The following is a 21,117-nucleotide window of genomic DNA, read 5'->3' as shown; positions in this document are numbered from 1 at the left end:
AGAGACATAAAACATAGTGGACAGGTCCATGAGCTAAAATAAAACTTAAAAATAAACAGATAAGGCTTAAACTGCTGATTCCGCTGTAGATCACGAGATCTGGTGAGCACTTCTTTATTGTGGCTACATGAATGCCGATCGATATGAGGGTTTGGTGCATGATCTGATAGAGGAAAGTCTTCTGCTCAGCATTTAGGGCTTATTATATTGCCCGTTAGCGTTTTGTCCCAGATAAACCACCACACCTGCCTGCGGGTCGCATTTGGAATTACTGGTCAGTAGAAATAGGAAAATTTAAGAAGAATTCAATTCTACTAAAATTTTACATCAATCTGCATTCTAAAGATTGTGGATTTTTTGCAATTCACTTTGCAGCAAAATTGTAACAAGCTGTAAAACAAATAAAACACATACCTCACTGTTCACCTCTCCGGCCGCCCCCGCTGCTCCCTACTCGCTGCGTGGTGTTCCGTTCCGGCATCTCCAGCCGGTGTCCACACTAAGCTGGGGCTTCTGCAGTTCACTGCAATTGCTCTGGGTCCTTCTTATGGCCAAAAGTCTTAGCCTAGACAGAACAACAGACCAGATGTGATGCAATGGATTCACCAAACACCAGACGGCAGGTGTGGAGCAACAGGAGAAGCCGGACAGGTGAGCGGAAAGTGTAAGTACTTTTTAAAAAATGTTTACATCATACATTTATTATTCTCTGTGGTCTGAAAAGATGCCAGAGCAAAATAATGCACTAAAATAACTTCTCTGCTAATGAAATTTCCCTGCAAGAATTGCGTGAACAGACGATGTTGAGTTTTGTATTCTCCGCTCATCTCTACTGCTCAGCTCGATTGAGGGTGATAAGAGACTATTCAATCTAAGGACCGATGCAGCAATTTTTTACCCAATAATAATAAATAAGAACAAATTTGCCCACTGAAATTCTAGCCAATTTGGCAAAGTCTAATATTGGCAGATTCGCTCCTGGCTGATATATATAACTGCAAGTGACATACACGTCACCGCTGTTCCCGCGCAGGCACAGTAACAGCCGCTTCATTGCTATGCATGCGTGAGAATAGCGGTGACGTGTATGACATTGTCGTCACCGTTATCCTCGCACATGCGTAGTAATGATGAGGCCGTTACTGCGCCTGCGTGGGAATAGCGATGACGTGTATGTCACTTGCACAGGTGCAGTTTGTGGCTGCAAGGCTGTTCACGAACTGCGCCTGCGCAAGTGGGACTGCCGCGGTGCCTTATGGGATTCGGTGACAGCGGCCAACAGGTGATTATGTATATAGATATATACTGTATGCATTATATATATATGTAAGCAAACAGTAATGTATTTCTATATCCCATGTAGCTGGAAGGAGTTCACGTTACTCAAGGTCACTCAGTTCTTTCATTTCATTCAGTAACTTTTAATTGGTTTGTTTCCTGTTTTAGTAAATTTGACAGATCCGTTCTTTATAGCTTATTCTGTACAACCCTGGTGAGTTTTTTATTTGATATTTTCTTGCCTTGAGCGAGAAGATGTAACATCTGGAGGAACATAAGATTCATAAGCTGATCTCTGTTTTCATCGGTATCATGATTTAATTTAGTGAATGGTGTTAATTTTTTTCTTTTCCTGGGCTACTTCTTTGCCATAGGCAACTATTAGTAATTCTCTTTTTCTTTCTAGATGCATCTGCCAGTCACATCTGGGCTGGGACCACGTTCATCTTGTTTTTCACTTGTAAAGAGGAAAAGCTATAATAAGCCGAGAACAAATGGTGACATAATGTCAGAGAAAGTCAAAGATGGATATATGGATATATCTATCAACTGTATCTATTGAAGTAGTTCAAATATATTCATTTGTCATCTGTCTATCCGCCTGTCTGTCTATTATCTATCTATCTAACTATCTATCTATTATCTATCTATCTATTATCTATCTATCTCTCTCTCTATATATATATATATATATCTATTATCTATCTAGTATCTATATATTATAATCTATTATCTATCTACTGTATTATCTATTATGTATGTATTATCTATCTATATATTATCTTTCTATCTTTTATCTATTTTCTATTTTCTTTCAATCTACAATCATCTATTTATATATCTAGCTATTATCTATTATCTCTCTATTATCTATCTATCTATCTATCTATCTATCATCTATCTATTATCTATCATCTATTTTCTATTCATCTATCCATCTATCTATTATCCATCTATCTATTATCAATCTATTATCTATCAATTATCCATATATCATCTATATATTATCTATCGCTATCTATCATCTATCTATCTATCTATCTATCTATCTATTATATATCTATTAACTATATATTATCTAACCATCTATCCATCTATCTATTATCTATCTATTATGTATCTATCTATCTATTATCTATCATCTATCTATTATTTATCTATCTATCTATTATCTATCTATATATTATGTATATATCATCTATCTATTATCTATCTATCTATCTATCTATCATCTATCTATTAACTGTATATTATCTATCCATCTATCTATGTATTATCTATGTATTATCTATCCATCTAGCTATATATGTAATAATAATAATCTTTATTTATATAGCGCCAACATATTCCGCAGCGCTTTACAGTTTAACAGTTTCAAAACACAAGTCATAAGTTACAACGTTAACAATATAATGATTAAAGCAAAATAAGACGAAATAAGACGACCCTGCTCGTGAGAGCTTACAATCTACAATGAGGTGGGGAGATACAAAGTACAGGTGTGTATTTACAATGGTGTATTTACAATGATGGTCCAGCCATCTTGAGGGAGTGAGGGATGGATGGAGATAGTGAATGGGCTACACATGCACACTTACTCATAGAATGACTGTGAATAGTGAATGTGATAGGCCGCTCTGAACAAATGTGTTTTGAGGGAGCGCCTGAAACTATGCAAATTGTGGATAGTCCTAATTTCTTGGGGTAGAGCATTTCAGAGGATTGGCGCAGCGCGGGAGAAGTCTTGGAGTCGGGAGTGGGAGGTACAGATTAGTGCAGAAGTTAGTCAAGTCGTTTGCAGAGCGCAGCGATCGGTTAGGCCGATAGACAGAAATGAGGGAGGAGATGTAGAGGGTTGCTGCACTGTGGAGAGCTTTGTGGGTGAGAACAAGTGCTTTGAATTGGATCCTATAATGTATGGGCAGCCAATGTAAAGACTGGCAAAGAGCGGACGTGTCCGAGTACCGATTAGCCAGATAGACGATCCTGGCCACTGCATTAAGTATGGACTGGAGAGGGGATAGTCAAGTAACGGGGAGGCCAATTAATAGAGTGTTGCAGTAATCCAGGCAGGAGTGGATCAATGCTACAGTGAGGGTTTTTGTTGTTTCCATGGTGAGAAACGGGCAGATTCTAGAGATATTCTTTAGGTGTAAGCGGCAAGAGCGGGCAAGAGATTGTATATGGGATGTGAAGGAGAGACTGGTGTCAAACAAAACATCCAGACAGGGCGCCTGCTGCCGAGGTGTTATTGTGGTGCCACCCACGGAGAAGGAAATGTCCGATTTAGGGAGGTTAGTAGACGGCTGGAGCAGAAGAAGTTCAGTTTTGGAGAGGTTGAGTTTCAGATAGAGAGCGGACATGATGTTGGAGTCTGCGGACAGTCACTGGCGTTATTTAGTACAGCTGGGTTAAGGTCGGGGAATGATGTATATAGTTGTGTGTCATCAGCATAAAGATGGTACTGAAAGCCAAATCTGCTGGTGGTCTGTCAAATTGGGGCCATGTAGAGAGAGAAGAGAAGGGGGCCAAGGACTGAGCCCTGAGGTATCCCAACAGCGAGAGGAAGAGGAGATGACATGGAGCCAGAGAACAAAACACTGAAGGAGCAGTCAGAAAGATAGGAAAAGAACCAGGAGAGAGCAGTGCCCATAATGCCTAGTGACTGGAACCTAGAGAGTAGAAGATAGCAGTCAATAGTGTCAAAAGCTGCAGATAGGTCAAGAAGAATGAGCAGAGAGTGGTCACCATTACGTTTTGCTGTCAGAAGGTCATTGGTCACTTTGATGAGTGCAGTTTCAGTCGAATGTAGGGGGCGGAAGCCGGACTGTGAAGGGTCTAGGAGGGAGTGAACTATGTCTATTATCTATCCATTATCTATCATCTATCTATCTATCTAGACAAAAAAAAATCAACCAGTAGCTCCTAATGTGAACATGTGCAAGCTGCAAAAGCTGCACAGTATAGACAAAAAGAATACAGCAGCACGTGTGCATGAATCTAGGCCATGTGAAAACACAAAAACACATTAAAACCATTCAATTTGGATAATCCTCCAAAATATTTTTTTAAAAATTTTTTTTTAAAACTTACAGTAAGATGAAAATGAAAGTTCTTAGTGCACAAATTGGCCAATTCATGTAAGCCCATCAACCACGGCAATGTGACCTCCCACTGTATTTCACACCATCCAGCTTTCCCTCAATTTAGACTATTATTCTCATCCCTCCTGCCGAAAAACATCCAAACAGCATGATGCTGCCACCACTTACACTGTGGGGATGATGTTCTTGGGGGTGATGAGATGTGTTATTTTGGCACTAGACATAGTGTTTACCTTGGTGGCCAAAAAGTTCAATTTTGGTCTCATCTGACCACTGCACTTTCTTCCATACATTTGAGGAGTCTACCACATGTCTTTTGGCAAACTCAAAATGAGCCTTACAATTTTTGTGAGTAAGTTTTTTTCTTGCCACTCTTCCATAAAGGCCACCTCTACGGAGTGCATGGCTTATTCTGGTCAAATGGACAGATACTCTAGTCTTTGCTTGGGAACTCTGCAGTTCCTTCAGTGTGACATTTGGTCTCTGTGTTGCCTCTATGAATAATGTCCTCTTTGCATGAGCTGAGAGTTTTGTTGGGTGCCCTCTCTTGGCAGGTTTATTGTGGTACCATGTTCTTTCCATGTGATGATATAGCATGTGATAGTGCTCTGAGGGATCATCAGAGATTGGGAGATTTTTTATACCCTAACCCTGACTTGTACTTCTCAGCAACTTTTTCCCTGACTTGTTTGGAAATCTCCTTGGTCTTCACGGTGTTGTTTGGAGATCGCCTTGTTCTTCAAGGTGTTGTTTAGCGACCTCCTTGGTCTTCATGGTGTTGTTTACAGATCTCCTTGCTCTTCATGGTGTTGTTTGGAGATCTCCTTGGTCTTCATGATATTGTTTGTAGATCTCCTTGATCTTCATGGTATTGTTTGTGTTAGGAACGGTCGAACGCACTAAATAAGAATAATAATAAAGTGCGTTCGCCACTCGGGGTCCACCGTGCAGTAGATGATATGACTGCTGCTAAGTGGTGGCAGGCAAGCAATATGGCGGAAATGCGCACGTGGGTTAAACGTCACCCAGGTGCGCAGAGCAATCTCTGTTAAGTCACAGAGGTGCCAACACAAACAAATACAATAAGGCTGAGCCTGTTGAAGTCACAGTACTCAGAGTAAATGCACACACGGTATTTGGTCACAGGAGTAGAGCCAAAGACAGCGGAACTGTGTCCATCTAGACCTACTGTGCGTGCGACATCGCAACTGCTGACGCCAAGGAGGGCTGCAACTGCAGCGCGGTGTAGGACACTGCAGCTAGACGACAAAGCTAGTACGCAAGCGCATTGTCGGATGCTAGCAACTGTGGATGTTGTAGTAGTGGCGCGCTGGCGCTGACTCTAAGCTTAGTCCCTGTCCACATACGTAATATCAGAGGGAAGGGGTTTCAAATGAGTCATTCACCAGAATCATACATCCATCATCATTCACACAGTAGCAACTAGAGACTATACTAGCGCAAGGCGGAACGGCCATGCGTGCTTTTTATAGCAGCCGGGACCTTCCGGAAGCTTCCAGATCTCCAAGATGGACCAATGAGATCTGGAGCAGGACCTGAGCACGACTCCCGATCTCCAATGGGAAATTGTCTCATGAGCATGCTCAGTAGGAGGACAGAGGGACTTAGCTCCTGGAGAGATTTGCTGCAAGGCAATCTCCTCTGTGGTAGATAAACAGCAAGAGCCCGCAGAATGTAAGGGTCTGGATTCCTGCAGAGCAGACGCAGAAACCTGACGCCAACATTACCCCCCATCCTAGGGCCCCCTCCTCCCTGAGCCTTCCGATCCACCACCTTGTGCAAATGAGGGGCATAGACTTCAGACCCGTCCGAAGGCAACGCTGATGTCCCGGTAGGTGACAAGGAAAACCGGGACACGTGGAAGGCATCAGAGGTGGCAAGGTCGCCACGTTTGAGAAGGGATGCGTGGGAGATAACGGGGGTGGCAAAATTGCCAGGAGCTGAAGCTAAAGTGAAACGCCGCAGTGTGTCGGCTGGCATCTCCACTCTCTGTTTAAGGAAGCTATTCCGAGCACAAAAGGCGCAGGCGTGAATATACTTTTTAACGTCCCGGGCCCTGTGCGGCCACCAATACGACCCCACCAGGAGTTTTGTGGTCTGCATGTAGCCACAGTGACCACCCCTCCTGGAGGCGTGTGCCCACGTGAGAACCCTCGGCCGAAGGCAGGGAGGGACAAAGGTCTTGCCCGGCGGCACAGAGTTTGGCCATTGTGGGGCACTGTTGTCCTGAGAAACAGCATGTTGACAATGGTAACCGCAAAAGGAGTTTTGTGCCGGACGCGCCTCGAGAACAGCGAGAGACACCTCCATGGGCTCTGGGAGTGGAGTCTCTGGCTCGGGTGGTTCCAGAGGCACAAAAAAGTTGGGAGCCGAGGTAACCTTCCGTTTGGATTGAGCACGCTCCAGGCCGCGCTCCGAAAAACGGAGATCAATGTGGGTGGAAATGGCAATCAGCTCTTCCAAACTTGCAGGAACCTCTCTGGTAGAGAGAGCATCCTTAACATGCTCCGCCAAACCTCTCCAAAACACAGGGATGAGGGTTTTGTCAGACCACTCCAACTCGGAAGCCAGTGTCCGAAAACGAACGGCATACTGACTAACCGAGAGGGATCCCTGAGTCAAAGCAAGTAGCTGAAGAGAGGTGTCATGCGTGACCCGTGGTCCCAGGAAGACCTGCTTAATAGCTGTTAAAAACTGAGCAGCGGTCTGAACCTCTGGGTCACCACGCTCCCATAGTGGCGTAGCCCTCTCCATCGCCTTGCTCGACAGAAGGGAAACAATAAACCCCACCTTGGACCGTTCTGTAGGGAATCACGCAGCCAGTAACTCCAGCTGGATAGAGCACTGGCTGACGAAACCCCTTCAGGAGGCGCCATCGCCAGAAAATTTATTGGGCAAAGAGAGGCGGGTAACTGTCGGCGCGTGGGAGGACATGGACATACATAAAACTGCATCTGCGATTGCCTGTACAGCAGCTTTAGTGGATTTCGCAGCTGAGATAGAACTCTCAAGAGTAACCAACCGGCCCTCCAGCTGCCAAATATACTGTAAGAGTTGCTGCTGCTCTGCCATCACTAGCCAGACCATGGCGCTAGTATAATGTTAGGAACAGCGTAACGCACTAAATAAAAATAATAATAAAGTGCGTTCGTCACTCGGGGTCCACCGTGCAGTAGATGATATGACTGCTGCTAAGTGGTGGCAGGCAAGCAATATGGCGGAAATGCGCACGTGGGTTAAATGTCACCCAGGTGCGCAGAGCAATCTCTGTTAAGTCACAGAGGTGCTAACAAAGACAAATACAATAAGGCTAAGTCCCTGTCCACATACGTAATATCAGAGGGAAGGGGTTTCAAATGAGTCATTCACCAGAATCATACATCCATCATCATTCACACAGTTGCAACTAGAGACTATACTAGCACATGCCGGAACGGCCTTGCGTGCTTTTTATAGCAGCCTGGACCTTCCGGAAGCTTCCAGATCTCCGAGATGGACCAATGAGATATGGAGCAGGACCTGAGCACATGACTCCCGATCTCCAATGGGAAATCGTCTCATGAGCATGCTCAGTAGGAGGACAGAGGGACTTAGCCCCTGGAGAGATCTGCTGCAAGGCAATCTCCTCTGTGATAGATAAACAGCAAGAGACCGTAGAATGTAAGGGTCTGGATTCCTGCAGAGCAGATGCAGAAACCTGACGCCTAACAGTTTGGAGATCTCTTTGATCTTCATGGTGGTGTTTGGAAATCTCTTTGGTCTTCATAGGGTTGTTTGGATATCTCCTTGGTCTTCATGATGGTTTTTGGAGATCTCCTTGGTCTTCATGGTGTTGTTTCGAGATCTCCTTGGTCTTCATGGTGTTGTTTGGAGATCTCCTTGATCTTCATGGTGTTGTTTGGAGATCTCCTTGATCTTCATGGTGTTGTTTGGAGATCTTCTTGATCTTCATGGTGATGTTTCATTAGTGGTGCCTCTGGTGTTGCAGCCTCTGTGGCCTTTTAGAAAATGTATGGTGTATATACTGACAGACATGTGACACTTAGATTGCACACAGGAGGACGTCCTGTCACTAAGCATGGGACTTATGAAGGGAAATGTTTGCACCATAAATTTTTAGGATCTTAATTGCAAAAGGGGTGAATACATATGGAGCGCCTGCCAGGGTAAGTGGGGTACTCGGTACCGGTCCGCTTCTTAAAGGGGCAGTGTCACAGCAGCGGTGACCCGGTCCATGGGCCTGGGCATCCAATAAAAGGGAAATATTTACAGAGGATGAAAAATAAAGAGTTTTTGTAAAGAGTGTTCGTGACGCCACCTGTGGTATTTGGTCAGAAGGGACCAGCACTGCAGTGCAGATCCTCAGGGACAGATGGTGTGATGCAGCAGAGGTGGAATAGCTCTCCACAGGCAGAGCTTTGTCCCAGTGCAGATGAAAGATGTTGAAAAATATAGATGGTGCTGTAGTGTGGAGTAGAGTTGAGCGAAACGGGTCGAAAAATTTCAAAAGTCGCCGACTTTTGGCAAAGTCGGGTTTCATGAAACGAAACCCGACCCTAGGATGAGGTCGGCCACGAGGTCGGCGACTTACGCGCCAAAGTCGCGTTTCAAAAGTTTGTTTTGCACTCTTTTTCAGCCAATCAGGATCCACGGACACTGTGGGCAACGTGATGACATAGGCACGGGTCACCACCATCTTTCAGAAGGGCATGCAAATGATTGGCTTGCTTTGGTGGGCGTCACAGGGGGTATAAAAGGGCGTGCACGCCGACCGCCATCTTACTTCTGCCGATCTCAGTATAGGGAGAGGTTGCTGCTGATTCTGTAGGGAGAGCGTTAGGCAGGGAAGAAGACGAAAAAACTGCTTCTGCTGCTAGCGATTTGGCCTGCACAACACACCAGTCACTGTGTGTGCAGTGCAAGGGGAGGCTATATAGTGGTGTATCAGTGGTGTTGGTTGTTGGGCTGCCTTCTAAGGCTTCCTGACATTCCTGCATTGCTGTTTACCCACTGCTCCGCAAATTGCTTTTTTAAAAGCAATCCCAATTTTTTTTTTTTGTCCTGCTGAGAAGAAAAAAAAAACTGCTTCTGCTGCTAGCAATTTGGCCTGCACAACACACCAGTCACTGTGTGTGCAGTGCAAGGGGAGGCTATATTGTGGTGTATCAGTGGTGTTGGTTGTTGGGCTGCCTTTTAAGGCTTCCTGACAGGCTGGCATTGCTGTTTACCCACTGCTCTGCAAACTGCTTTTTTAAAAGCAATCCAATCTCCCTTATCCTCTAGTTACTTTTGTCACAGCTGTGCCATCGAGCCTGTCACATAGCGCTCAGATATTCATTGGGCCTCACACAATCCAAAAGTGTCCAGTGTCCAAAAGTGTGTGCAGAGATTCAAAATCTCCCTTATCCTCTAGTCACTTTTGTCACAGCTGTGCCATCGAGCCTGTCACATAGCGCTCAGATATTCATTGGGCCTCACACAATCCAAAAGTGTCCAGTGTCCAAAAGTGTGTGCAGAGATTCAAAATCTCCCTTATCCTCTAGTCACTTTTGTCACAGCTGTGCCATCGAGCCTGTCACATAGCGCTCAGATATTTATTGGGCCTCACACAATCCAAAAGTGTCCAGTGTCCAAAAGTGTGTGCAGAGATTCAAAATCTCCATTATCCTCTAGTCACTTTTGTCACAGCTGTGCCATCGAGCCTGTCACATAGCGCTCAGATATTCATTGGGCCTCACACAATCCAAAAGTGCCCAGTGTCCAAAAGTGTGTGCAGAGATTCAAAATCTCCCTTATCCTCTAGTCACTTTTGTCACAGCTGTGCCATCGAGCCTGTCACATAGCGCTCAGATATTCATTGGGCCTCACACAATCCAAAAGTGTCCAGTGTCCAAAAGTGTGTGCAGGGATTCAAAATCTCCCTTATCCTCTAGTCACTTTTGTCACAGCTGTGCCATCGAGCCTGTCACATAGCGCTCAGATATTCATTGGGCCTCACACAATCCAAAAGTGTCCAGTGTCCAAAAGTGTGTGCAGAGATTCAAAATCGCTTATCCTCTAGTCACTTTTGTCACAGCTGTGCCATCGAGCCTGTCACATAGCGCTCAGATATTCATTGGGCCTCACACAATCCAAAAGTGTCCAGTGTCCAAAAGTGTGTGCAGAGATTCAAAATCTCCCTTATCCTCTAGTCACTTTTGTCACAGCTGTGCCATCGAGCCTGTCACATAGCGCTCAGATATTCATTGGGCCTCACACAATCCAAAAGTGTCCAGTGTCCAAAAGTGTGTGCAGAGATTCAAAATCTCCCTTATCCTCTAGTCACTTTGGTCACAGCTGTGCCATCGAGCCTGTCACATAGCGCTCAGATATTCATTGGGCCTCACACAATCCAAAAGTGTCCAGTGTCCAAAAGTGTGTGCAGAGATTCAAAATCTCCCTTATCCTCTAGTCACTTTTGTCACAGCTGTGCCATCGAGCCTGTCACATAGCGCTCAGATATTCATTGGGCCTCACACAATCCAAAAGTGTCCAGTGTCCAAAAGTGTGTGCAGAGATTCAAAATCTCCCTTATCTTCTAGTCACTTTTGTCACAGCTGTGCCATCGAGCCTGTCACATAGCGCTCAGATATTCATTGGGCCTCACACAATCCAAAAGTGTCCAGTGTCCAAAAGTGTGTGCAGAGATTCAAAATCTCCCTTATCCTCTAGTCACTTTTGTCACAGCTGTGCCATCGAGCCTGTCACATAGCGCTCAGATATTCATTGGGCCTCACACAATCCAAAAGTGTCCAGTGTCCAAAAGTGTGTGCAGAGATTCAAAATCTCCCTTATCCTCTAGTCACTTTTGTCACAGCTGTGCCATCGAGCCTGTCACATAGCGCTCAGATATTCATTGGGCCTCACACAATCCAAGAGTGTCCAGTGTCCAAAAGTGTATGCAGAGATTCAAAATCTCCCTTATCCTCTAGTCACTTTGGTCACAGCTGTGCCATCGAGCCTGTCACATAGCGCTCAGATATTCATTGGGCCTCACACAATCCAAAAGTGTCCAGTGTCCAAAAGTGTGTGCAGAGATTCAAAATCTCCCTTATCCTCTAGTCACTTTGGTCACAGCTGTGCCATCGAGCCTGTCACATAGCGCTCAGATATTCATTGGGCCTCACACAATCCAAAAGTGTCCAGTGTCCAAAAGTGTGTGCAGAGATTCAAAATCTCCCTTATCCTCTAGTCACTTTTGTCACAGCTGTGCCATCGAGCCTGTCACATAGCGCTCAGATATTCATTGGGCCTCACACAATCCAAAAGTGTCCAGTGTCCAAAAGTGTGTGCAGAGATTCAAAATCTCCCTTATCCTCTAGTCACTTTGGTCACAGCTGTGCCATCGAGCCTGTCACATAGCGCTCAGATATCAGTGGGCCTCACACAATCCAAAAGTGTCCAGTGTCCACAAGTGTCTGCAGAAATTCAAAATCTCCCCTGTCGTATAGACACCTTGTACCGTGTTTTACATTACTATATAGTTTGTTGGATTTTGTCTACATTTCTACCAAAAATGAGGAAGGCTGGTGGAAGAGGCCGTGGAATTGGGCGGGGGTTGGCAGCTGGTAATGATGGTGTTGGTGGTGGATCTGATGGTAGTGGCAAGAGCAAAATAGGGCTGAATGCAAGAGGTGTTGAGCCTGCGTCATCGTCTAGCTAGATAAGGCCTCGAACGCTTAGTTTTCTAGGAGTTGGCAAACCGCTTTTAAAGCCAGAGCATCAGGAAAAAGTTTTGTCTTACATTGCTGACTCAGCCTCCAGCTCTATCGCCTCCTCTTCTTCAGTTGTAAAAAGTAAAAGCACTGAGTCGTCATTGGAGGCTCATGTTCATGAACCACATCTTTCCTTGTGTCCTTCACCCCAACCAAGATTGAAGGATGACGCAGGCCATACTACTGATTACTCCATGGAGCTGTTTTCACATACCATGCCTGGATTATCAAGTGAAATGGTGAATTACCCAGGCCAAGATGAATCTGACATGGAGTGCACTGATGCACAGCCGCTGATGGATGATTCTGCTGGTACATTCACTCAGAGCACTACATTGTCCTCGCAGTGTACAGAGCCAGATTCTGACCCTGATGAGACTCAGGTGCCCCTTCCCGCACACTATACCACCATACACGGTGACACAGAGGAAGGTGCACATGACATAGAAGAGGAGGTGATGGATGACCCAGTTGTTGACCCAGATTGGCATCCATTGGGGGAAGAGGGTGCTGCTTCCAATAGCTCAGATGAGGAGCATCCACAGCAGACATCGACATCGCAACAGCTGTTATCTGGCAGGCCCGGAGCACTCCAAAGACAGGTTCCAAACATCAAAAGAGTTGCTGGACAGCTTGTCCAGAGGGTCAAAAGATCACAGCGTGCTGGGCCGCAAAATGTCTGCCAAAGTAGGAAGAGTGCAGTGTGGCACTTTTTTGAACAAAATCCTCATGATCAGGCCAAGGTTATCTGTAAGAAGTGCGCAAAGACCTTTAGCCGAGGGAAAAATCTGAAAAATTTGAATACCAGTTGCATGCTTAGACATTTAACCAGCATGCACTTGCAAGCGTGGACACAACACCAAACCTCAAGTGCCACATGTGCAACTGATCACAACGAAGGTAGTCAGCAACGCTACATTGTTTCCCCCACTGTAAGCCCACCGGTTAGCACAGCAGCAAATGTTGAGGTGTCGTTGCAAGGCCACAGCAGTCAGGGAATCCCACTGTTATATCAACGAAAGACTGATTCTAGGCCATCAGAAAGAACACCAACTCCATCACCATCATCAACCCTCTCTCAGTCCGCCCTGTCCACCGCTACTTCCACCATATGCAGCTCTCAAGTCCAGCTCACCCTCCCAGACACTATGAGTAGGTCAAGAAAGTACTCAGTCTCTCATCCGCGTACACTGGGTTTGAACGCCCACATTGCCAAACTAAGATCGTTTGAGATGATGCCCTTTCGGTTGGTGGAAAGCACAGCTTTCCGCGAACTCATGGCCTATGCAGTACCATGCTATGACCTACCCAGTCGCCACTTCTTCTCTCGCAAAGCCATCCCAGCCCTCCACCATCATGTGAAAGACCGCATTGTCCATGCACTCAAGCAGTCAGTGAGCGGAAAGGTGCACCTCACAACTGATGCATGGTCCAGTCGGCATGGCCAGGGCCGTTACGTGTCCATCACTGCGCACTGGGTTAATGTGGTGGATGCAGGGTCCACAGGGGACAGCGGTGGTGGGACATTGCTGCCTAGCCCACGGTATAGGAAACAGTTGGCTGTAGGCGTTCGACCCTCCTCCAGAAGCGAAAGCTCGTCCACAGAGCGCAGTCGTACGAGCACTCCATCTGCAGCTGCTACTGTTGCACACGATGTGTCCCCCTATCGAGCAGCTAGTGGAAAGCGTCAGCAGGCTGTGTTGCAGATGATGTGTTTGGGCGACAGACACACCGCCGAGGTGCTGGCCGAGTACTTGAAGCGACAAACTGAGTCATGGCTGGGCAGTGTACATCTTGAGGCAGGCAAGGTAGTTAGTGATAACGGCCGTAATTTTGTGGCAGCCATAGCCCTTTCAAAACTCAGCCACATACCTTGCTTGGCTCACACCTTGAAACTGGTGGTGCAGTGCTTCCTCAAAAATTATCCGGAGTTAACAGCCCTGCTCCAGAAGGTGCGAAGACTGTGCGCGCACATCCGCCGGTCGCCTGTACACTCCGTTCGTATGCAGAAGCTGCAGCGATTGCTCCACCTTCCCAACCACCGCCTCATTATCGACATTGCAACAAGGTGGAACTCCACCCTGCACATGGTGGAGCGGCTGTGCGAGCAGAGGCAGGCCATAATGCATTTGTGGGAGGATACACGGCCAGGCACTTTGAGAGCAGACATGGACTTGACAGGTGTGCTGTGGTCGAAGCTGAAAGACCTCTGTAAAGTCCTTCAGTGTTTTGAGGAATGCACATGGCTGGTAAGCGCAGACGACGCCATCCTAAGCATGAGCATCCCACTTATGCGTCTGCTCATGCAAACTTTGACGCACCTTAAGGAGCAGGCGTCTGCAGCCAATGTTGATGAGGAGGAAGAGGAGGAGGGAATACTTGATGACATTCAGCCATTGTCTGCTCAGGGACCTCTCCTGGACGAGGTGGAGGAAGAAGAGGAGGAGGAGGATGATGATGGGGATGATTACTTAGGGGAGGAGGATGCATCTCGTGGGGCAAGTGAAAATGTTGGCGTGGCAAGGTCTGGTACAGGGTTTGTGCGTGACTGGAGGGATGTGGATTTGCCAGAAAGTGCTCCTCCAACCAGCACTCGCAGTGCATCATTGACACCGGGAACATTGGCCCACATGTCAGATTATGCCTTGCAGATCCTAAAAAGGGACCCCCGAATTGCCAAAATGATGAACGATGACGACTACTGGTTGGCCAGCATCCTGGATCCACGCTATAAAGGCAAATTACAAAACATCATGCCACAGGAGAACCTTGACCTAATATTGGCTAATAAACAAGCAACTCTGGTAAATCGGTTGCTTGAGGCATTCCCAGCACAAAGCAGCGGTGATGGTTCTCACACGAGCCGTACGGGCCGGGGGCAGCTTGGCAGAGGTGTTCGTGGTGCACACAGCAGAAGTGGCGTTGGAGACAGGGGTTTCATGACAATGTTGTGGACTGATTTTTCAAATACCGCTCACACAACTGGTAATACTGCATCAATGGAAAGTGACAGGAGACAGCAGTTGTCAACTATGGTTACAAACTACTTTTCCTCCCATATCGATGTTCTCCCACACAGGTCATTCCCCTTTGACTATTGGGCCGCTAAACTGGACACCTGGCCTGAATTGGCCCAATATGCCTTACAGGAGCTCGCTTGCCCAGCTGCAAGTGTGCTATCGGAAAGAGTCTTCAGTGCAGCTGGATCAATCCTGACAGAAAAAAGGACCCGTCTGTCAACCCAAAATGTGGATGATCTAACCTTCATTAAAATGAACCATGCATGGGTTTCCAAGGATTTTGTCCCACCTTCCCCTGATGACACATAGGGTGACAGAAAAATGGCTTGCTTTGGTCCACCTCTTCCTGGGACTTCATCTATTTCGCCTTTTGCATCAGCTGAATGTCCAACATCAACATATGCCACTTTCTAAAACTCCCTAACTGTGCTGCCTCCCCCCCCATGGCCGGGGTCACCACCTAGCGCACGACACCGTACCAGTGCCGTTGCCCTGGACAGGTGGGTAGGCCGACTCTTGGGCGCGGGAACAGGCACAGGGTCCCTCATAGTGCAATCAAGTGTCTCTGACGGTGGTGGTGCACACCCGCCATCAGACACACCGCCGTACTATGAGGGGCCCAGTGCCAGTACCGACGCCCACGAGTGGGCCCCCCTTGCTTGGGCAGGGCCCCAGCATTTGCAATCTTTACCTCTCCCTGCTCCTCCGCTGTGTAATCTGGGCCGTCAAATCCATACTGTGCCTGACACCGTCTGAGCCTGCCTCCTGATGTATAGACATATATTTTGAATGTGTACGCTATCCATACATGTTATCCGGGGAAACGGTACCCTTTCTAACCTTTGTGCAATCACGTGCAATCCATACTGGGCCTAACACCGTCTGAGCCTGCCTCCTGAGACATATATTTTGAATGTGTACGCTATCCATACATGTTATCCGGGGATACGGTACCCTTTCTAACCTTTGTGCAATCACGTGCAATCCATACTGGGCCTAACACCGTCTGAGCCTGCCTCCTGAGACATATATTTTGAATGTGTACGCTATCCATACATGTTATCCGGGGATACGGTACCCTTTCTAACCTTTGTGCAATCACGTGCAATCCATACTGGGCCTAACACCGTCTGAGCCTGCCTCCTGAGACATATATTTTGAAAGTGTACGCTATCCATACATGTTATCCGGGGAAACGGTACCCTTTCTAACCTTTGTGCAATCACGTGCAATCCATACTGGGCCTAACACCATCTGAGCCTGCCTCCTGAGACATATATTTTGAATGTGTACGCTATCCATACATGTTATCCGGGGATACTGTACCCTTTCTAACCTTTGTGCAATCACGTGCAATCCATACTGGGCCTAACACCGTCTGAGTCTGCCTCCTGAGACATATATTTTGAATGTGCACGCTATCCATACATGTTATTCGGGGATACGGTACCCTTTCTAACCTTTGTGCAATCACGTGCAATCCATACTGGGCCTAACACCGTCTGAGCCTGCCTCCTGAGACATATATTTTGAATGTGTACGCTATCCATACATGTTATCCGGGGATACGGTACCCTTTCTAACCTTTGTGCAATCACGTGCAATCCATACTGGCCTAACACCGTCTGAGCCTGTCTCCTGAGACATATATTTTGAATGTGTACGCTATCCATACATGTTATCCGGGGATACGGTACCCTTTCTAACCTTTGTGCAATCACGTGCAATCCATACTAGGCCTAACACCATCTGAGCCTGCCTCCTGAGACATATATTTTGAATGTGTACGCTATCCATACATGTTATCCGGGGAAATGGTACCCTTTCTAACCTTTGTGCAATCACGTGCAATCCATACTGGGCCTAACACCGTCTGAGCCTGCCTCCGGAGACTTATATTTTGAATGTGTACGCTATCTATACATGTTATCTGGGGATATGGTACCCTTTCTAACCTTTGTGCAATCACGTGCAATCCATACTGGGCCTAACACCGTCTGAGCCTGCCTCCTGAGACATATATTTTGAATGTGTACGCTATCCATACATGTTATCCGGGGATACGGTACCCTTTCTAACCTTTGTGCAATCACGTGCAATCCATACTGGGCCTAACACCGTCTGAGCCTGCCTCCTGAGACATATATTTTGAATGTGTACGCTATCTATACATGTTATCCGGGGAAATGGTACCCTTTCTAACCTTTGTGCAATCACGTGCAATCCATACTGGGCCTAACACCGTCTGAGCCTGCCTCCTGAGACATATATTTTGAATGTGTACGCTATCCATACATGTTATCCGGGGATACGGTACCCTTTCTAACCTTTGTGCAATCACGTGCAATCCATACTGGGCCTAACACCGTCTGAGCCTGCCTCCTGAGACATATATTTTGAATGTGTACGCTATCCATACATGTTATCCGGGGAAACGGTACCCTTTCTAACCTTTGTGCAATCACGTGCAATCCATACTGGGCCTAACACCGTCTGAGCCTGCCTCCTGAGACATATATTTTGAATGTGTACACTATCCATACATGTTATCCGGGGATACGGTAGCCTTTCAAACCATTGTGCAATCACGTGCAATCCATACTGGGCCTAACACCGTCTGAGCCTGCCTCCTGAGACATATATTTTGAATGTGTACGCTATCCATACATGTTATCCGGGGATACGGTACCCTTTCTAACCTTTGTGCAATCACGTGCAATCCATACTGGGCCTAACACCATCTGAGCCTGCCTCCTGAGACATATATTTTGAATGTGTATGCTATGCATACATGTTATCTGGGGATACGGTACCCTTTCTAACCTTTGTGCAATCACGTGCAATCCATACTGGGCCTAACACCGTCTGAGCCTGCCTCCTGAGACATATATTTTGAATGTGTACGCTATCCATACATGTTATCCGGGGATACGGTACCCTTTCTCACCTTTGTGCAATCACGTGTAATCCATACTGGGCGTGAGAACGGCTGGCGAGCTGTTAAGCAAGCTACAGCACCTGTGGTTTGCACACGTAAGTTTTTCATTTTTTCAGGAATGACGGTTAGGCCTAATTCCGGAACTGCGGTTGACCTGCACTTACTGGGAAATCATTGTTCGCGGGTAATAATTGTAATCAGTGATCCCCATCACTAGCGTTGTTCAGCGGGTTATCTGCACCTGTAAGCGACAAACGCTGGCCTTTTCAGTGTAGCGCACATGCAGCCACAGACATGTAAGGGCATGACAAACCAGTTATTGGCCAATCTCATGTGCCAGAGCCTCACGTGTCCCTCTCGACTCGGACCGCGGGGCATGACGGAGTCTCGTTCGTTAACGGAATTAAGGTTGCAATGTGTGCATCTGTTCTGTAGCTGGCATAGTTGAGGTTTCCCAGGTGGAGTCGAATTTAACCGTAGGCTCCACTCCTGGTGGTGCCCTTCTGGACATTCCTTTAAGGTTCAGCTTTGCAACCATACTGCCCACGTAAAACAAACACTTTGCATTCATGAACGCTGTTTGGAGGGTCATGACTCGTGGGAATAACGCCGCCCAATCAGTTAACCTGCTAGAGAGATCCTTCGTTGCTCCCAAGCATGACATCACACTCCCTAGGAAGAAGGTAATGCCACTGTGGCGATCGTACTCCTGGGGGCGACACAAGTGCACTGATGCCCAGCCACTGCTCGATGAATCTGCTGGTACATTGACCCAGACCACAACATTACCCTCGCACGCTACCCGGCCTGAATCTGACCCTGATGAAACTCAGGTTACCCTTCCCATATACAGTTCCTTCTTACACGGTGACAAAGAGGAAGCTGCAGATGAAAGTGCAGGTTCGGCCCACCCGCCATCAGACACACCACCGTACTATCAGTGGCCCTGTGCCAGTGCCGTCGCCAACGAGTGGGCCCCCCCTGCTTGCCCAGGATCACAGCACTTGCAAAGTTGAAATACTGTGCAGTGAGATGGAAGATGGGGACGACGAGGAGTCTAGACTAGAACAGGGATTCCCTAGAGAGGAGACTTATTTGATTGTTTTCAATTTTGGGACAGCAATTTTTGGGGAGCACTATACTCTGAAGAATGATAGATGGGGCCCACCATACACTGGAACATTCCAAAGGTGGACATCAGACACTGGAGCAGCATTTACAGGGCCCATTATACAGTAGAGCATTAGAAATGGGGCCCATTATGTTTGGAGCATTATTTGGGCCCATAAGACAGTGGAGCTTCATCCATGGGGACCAACATATACTGTAGCATTATGTGGAGCTCATCATATACTGTTTCAAACATTATATGGGACCAATGATTCTGTATGGAGAAATAGATGGGCCTCGTCATGAGATGTAAAAAGTGAAGTATTTTTCATTGTACTATACCGCTATTTCTCTGCCGTATCGGAGCATGATGAGTTGTGGCATGTGTTAAAGGGGCGCTCTTTCGCCCAGGGCACATGAAAACCTGCAGCCAGCCCTCCCCCCCCAAAACTTTAGCCAAATAACCCTCATTTTTCAGTGCGTAACTTGTATTATGAAGTTAATTAAGGTTGACAAGCTTAAGTAAGAAGAATTGATGCTTTTGGCATTCAAATGGGCACTGTAGGTGTGTTTCCTGTCCTCCTCTCACTGCCGACTTTTATTCCCCATTGACTTACATTGGGTTTCGTGTTTCGGGACGAAACGAAACGCGACCCTAAAAAACCAAAAGTCGCTCAACTCTAGTGTGGAGCAAAGTATCTAGCAGTGCTGGGAAGGTGATGCAGGAAGAATTCAAAGGACACAACAGAGTGCAGTTTCTTTTACCTTTTACTGTGCTTTGTAGGTACAGTCCAGGATTCATATTTCAGATGGTACAGGAGTTGATCTGCCTGGAAGCAACTTGGGAATCTCTCTATGCAGATGGGTTGTGAGGTCTCCTTTCTAGCGCTATTCTGAAGTACTTGCGGTTCTGAACTCCACACAAGTTCCTCTTTCTGTCTGTTACTTAGAACTCCACTCGCATGACAGGTAGCTGTAGCCTCCTTCATGAACTGCCCTTAATGGCGTCTCTGGATCCCATGTTGCTACTATGTCATCGCGTCTCAGTTGGGAACAGAGCATTTACAGTCTCTGTTCCTCCGGTTTCTGCTGTGGGACCTTTAGTATCCACACAGCCTCGGACTCCGGCTTCCGGCCTCTGCGCTTCAGCTTGGGGACAAGCTCTGCTATAGCTCCAGTCACCAGCTCGTCTCCACACGTGTACACTCTTCCCTGTCTACAATCCAACTGATTAACTTCCTATTCCTGACCACATAGAGCAGCTCCTCTGCTGTTAGGTTCAGAGCGCCCTCTGCTGGCCTGGAGTAGGAACTGTGTTGTGTGCTGGAAATACTTGGTAGAGACCCTTTCACTGCATGACATCACTCCCCCCCTGGAGGGAAGCTAGGCCACTGTGGCGACCATGCTCCTGGGGGCGCCACACATATGCACATGAAAATATTTAGTTATTTGATCCCATAAAGTTGACACAAAAAGTAAAAAAGTAACGAGAATATATTAAATGCAACGTAGTGAAAAGTGGAAATGAGAAATATTGGATAAATATAATGCAGCTTACATAGAAGTAATTATTCCATCATTATACTGACACTCTATAGATAAATTGTACACAGACAGTATAGAAAGCTTATCACCTCCTTATTAGTCTCGCTGAAAATATAAACTCTTGGGCAGCATTTAGTAACCCGTGATCATTCTGAGTTCATCATCACAGCAAGCCGGGTAAAAAAGAAAAAAAAATCAGCAAAAGCGCAGACTTCTGCTACTCAGGTCCCAAGACACCTCCAGGAACCAAGGCAATCAGCGAAACATATTGAAAAAATATATTGACATCTTTTACAATTATAGGGCTGACACCGACATCCTCACATTGAAATGCAGGTGGCTGACAA

This window comes from Dendrobates tinctorius, unplaced genomic scaffold (genome assembly GCF_039654945.1).
Source record: "Dendrobates tinctorius isolate UK_male_01 unplaced genomic scaffold, ASM3965494v1 ptg000114l, whole genome shotgun sequence".
Classification (NCBI taxonomy): Eukaryota; Metazoa; Chordata; class Amphibia; order Anura; family Dendrobatidae; genus Dendrobates; species Dendrobates tinctorius.
The sequence above is the reverse complement of the archived record's forward strand: the minus strand, read 5'-3'. Positions refer to the sequence as shown.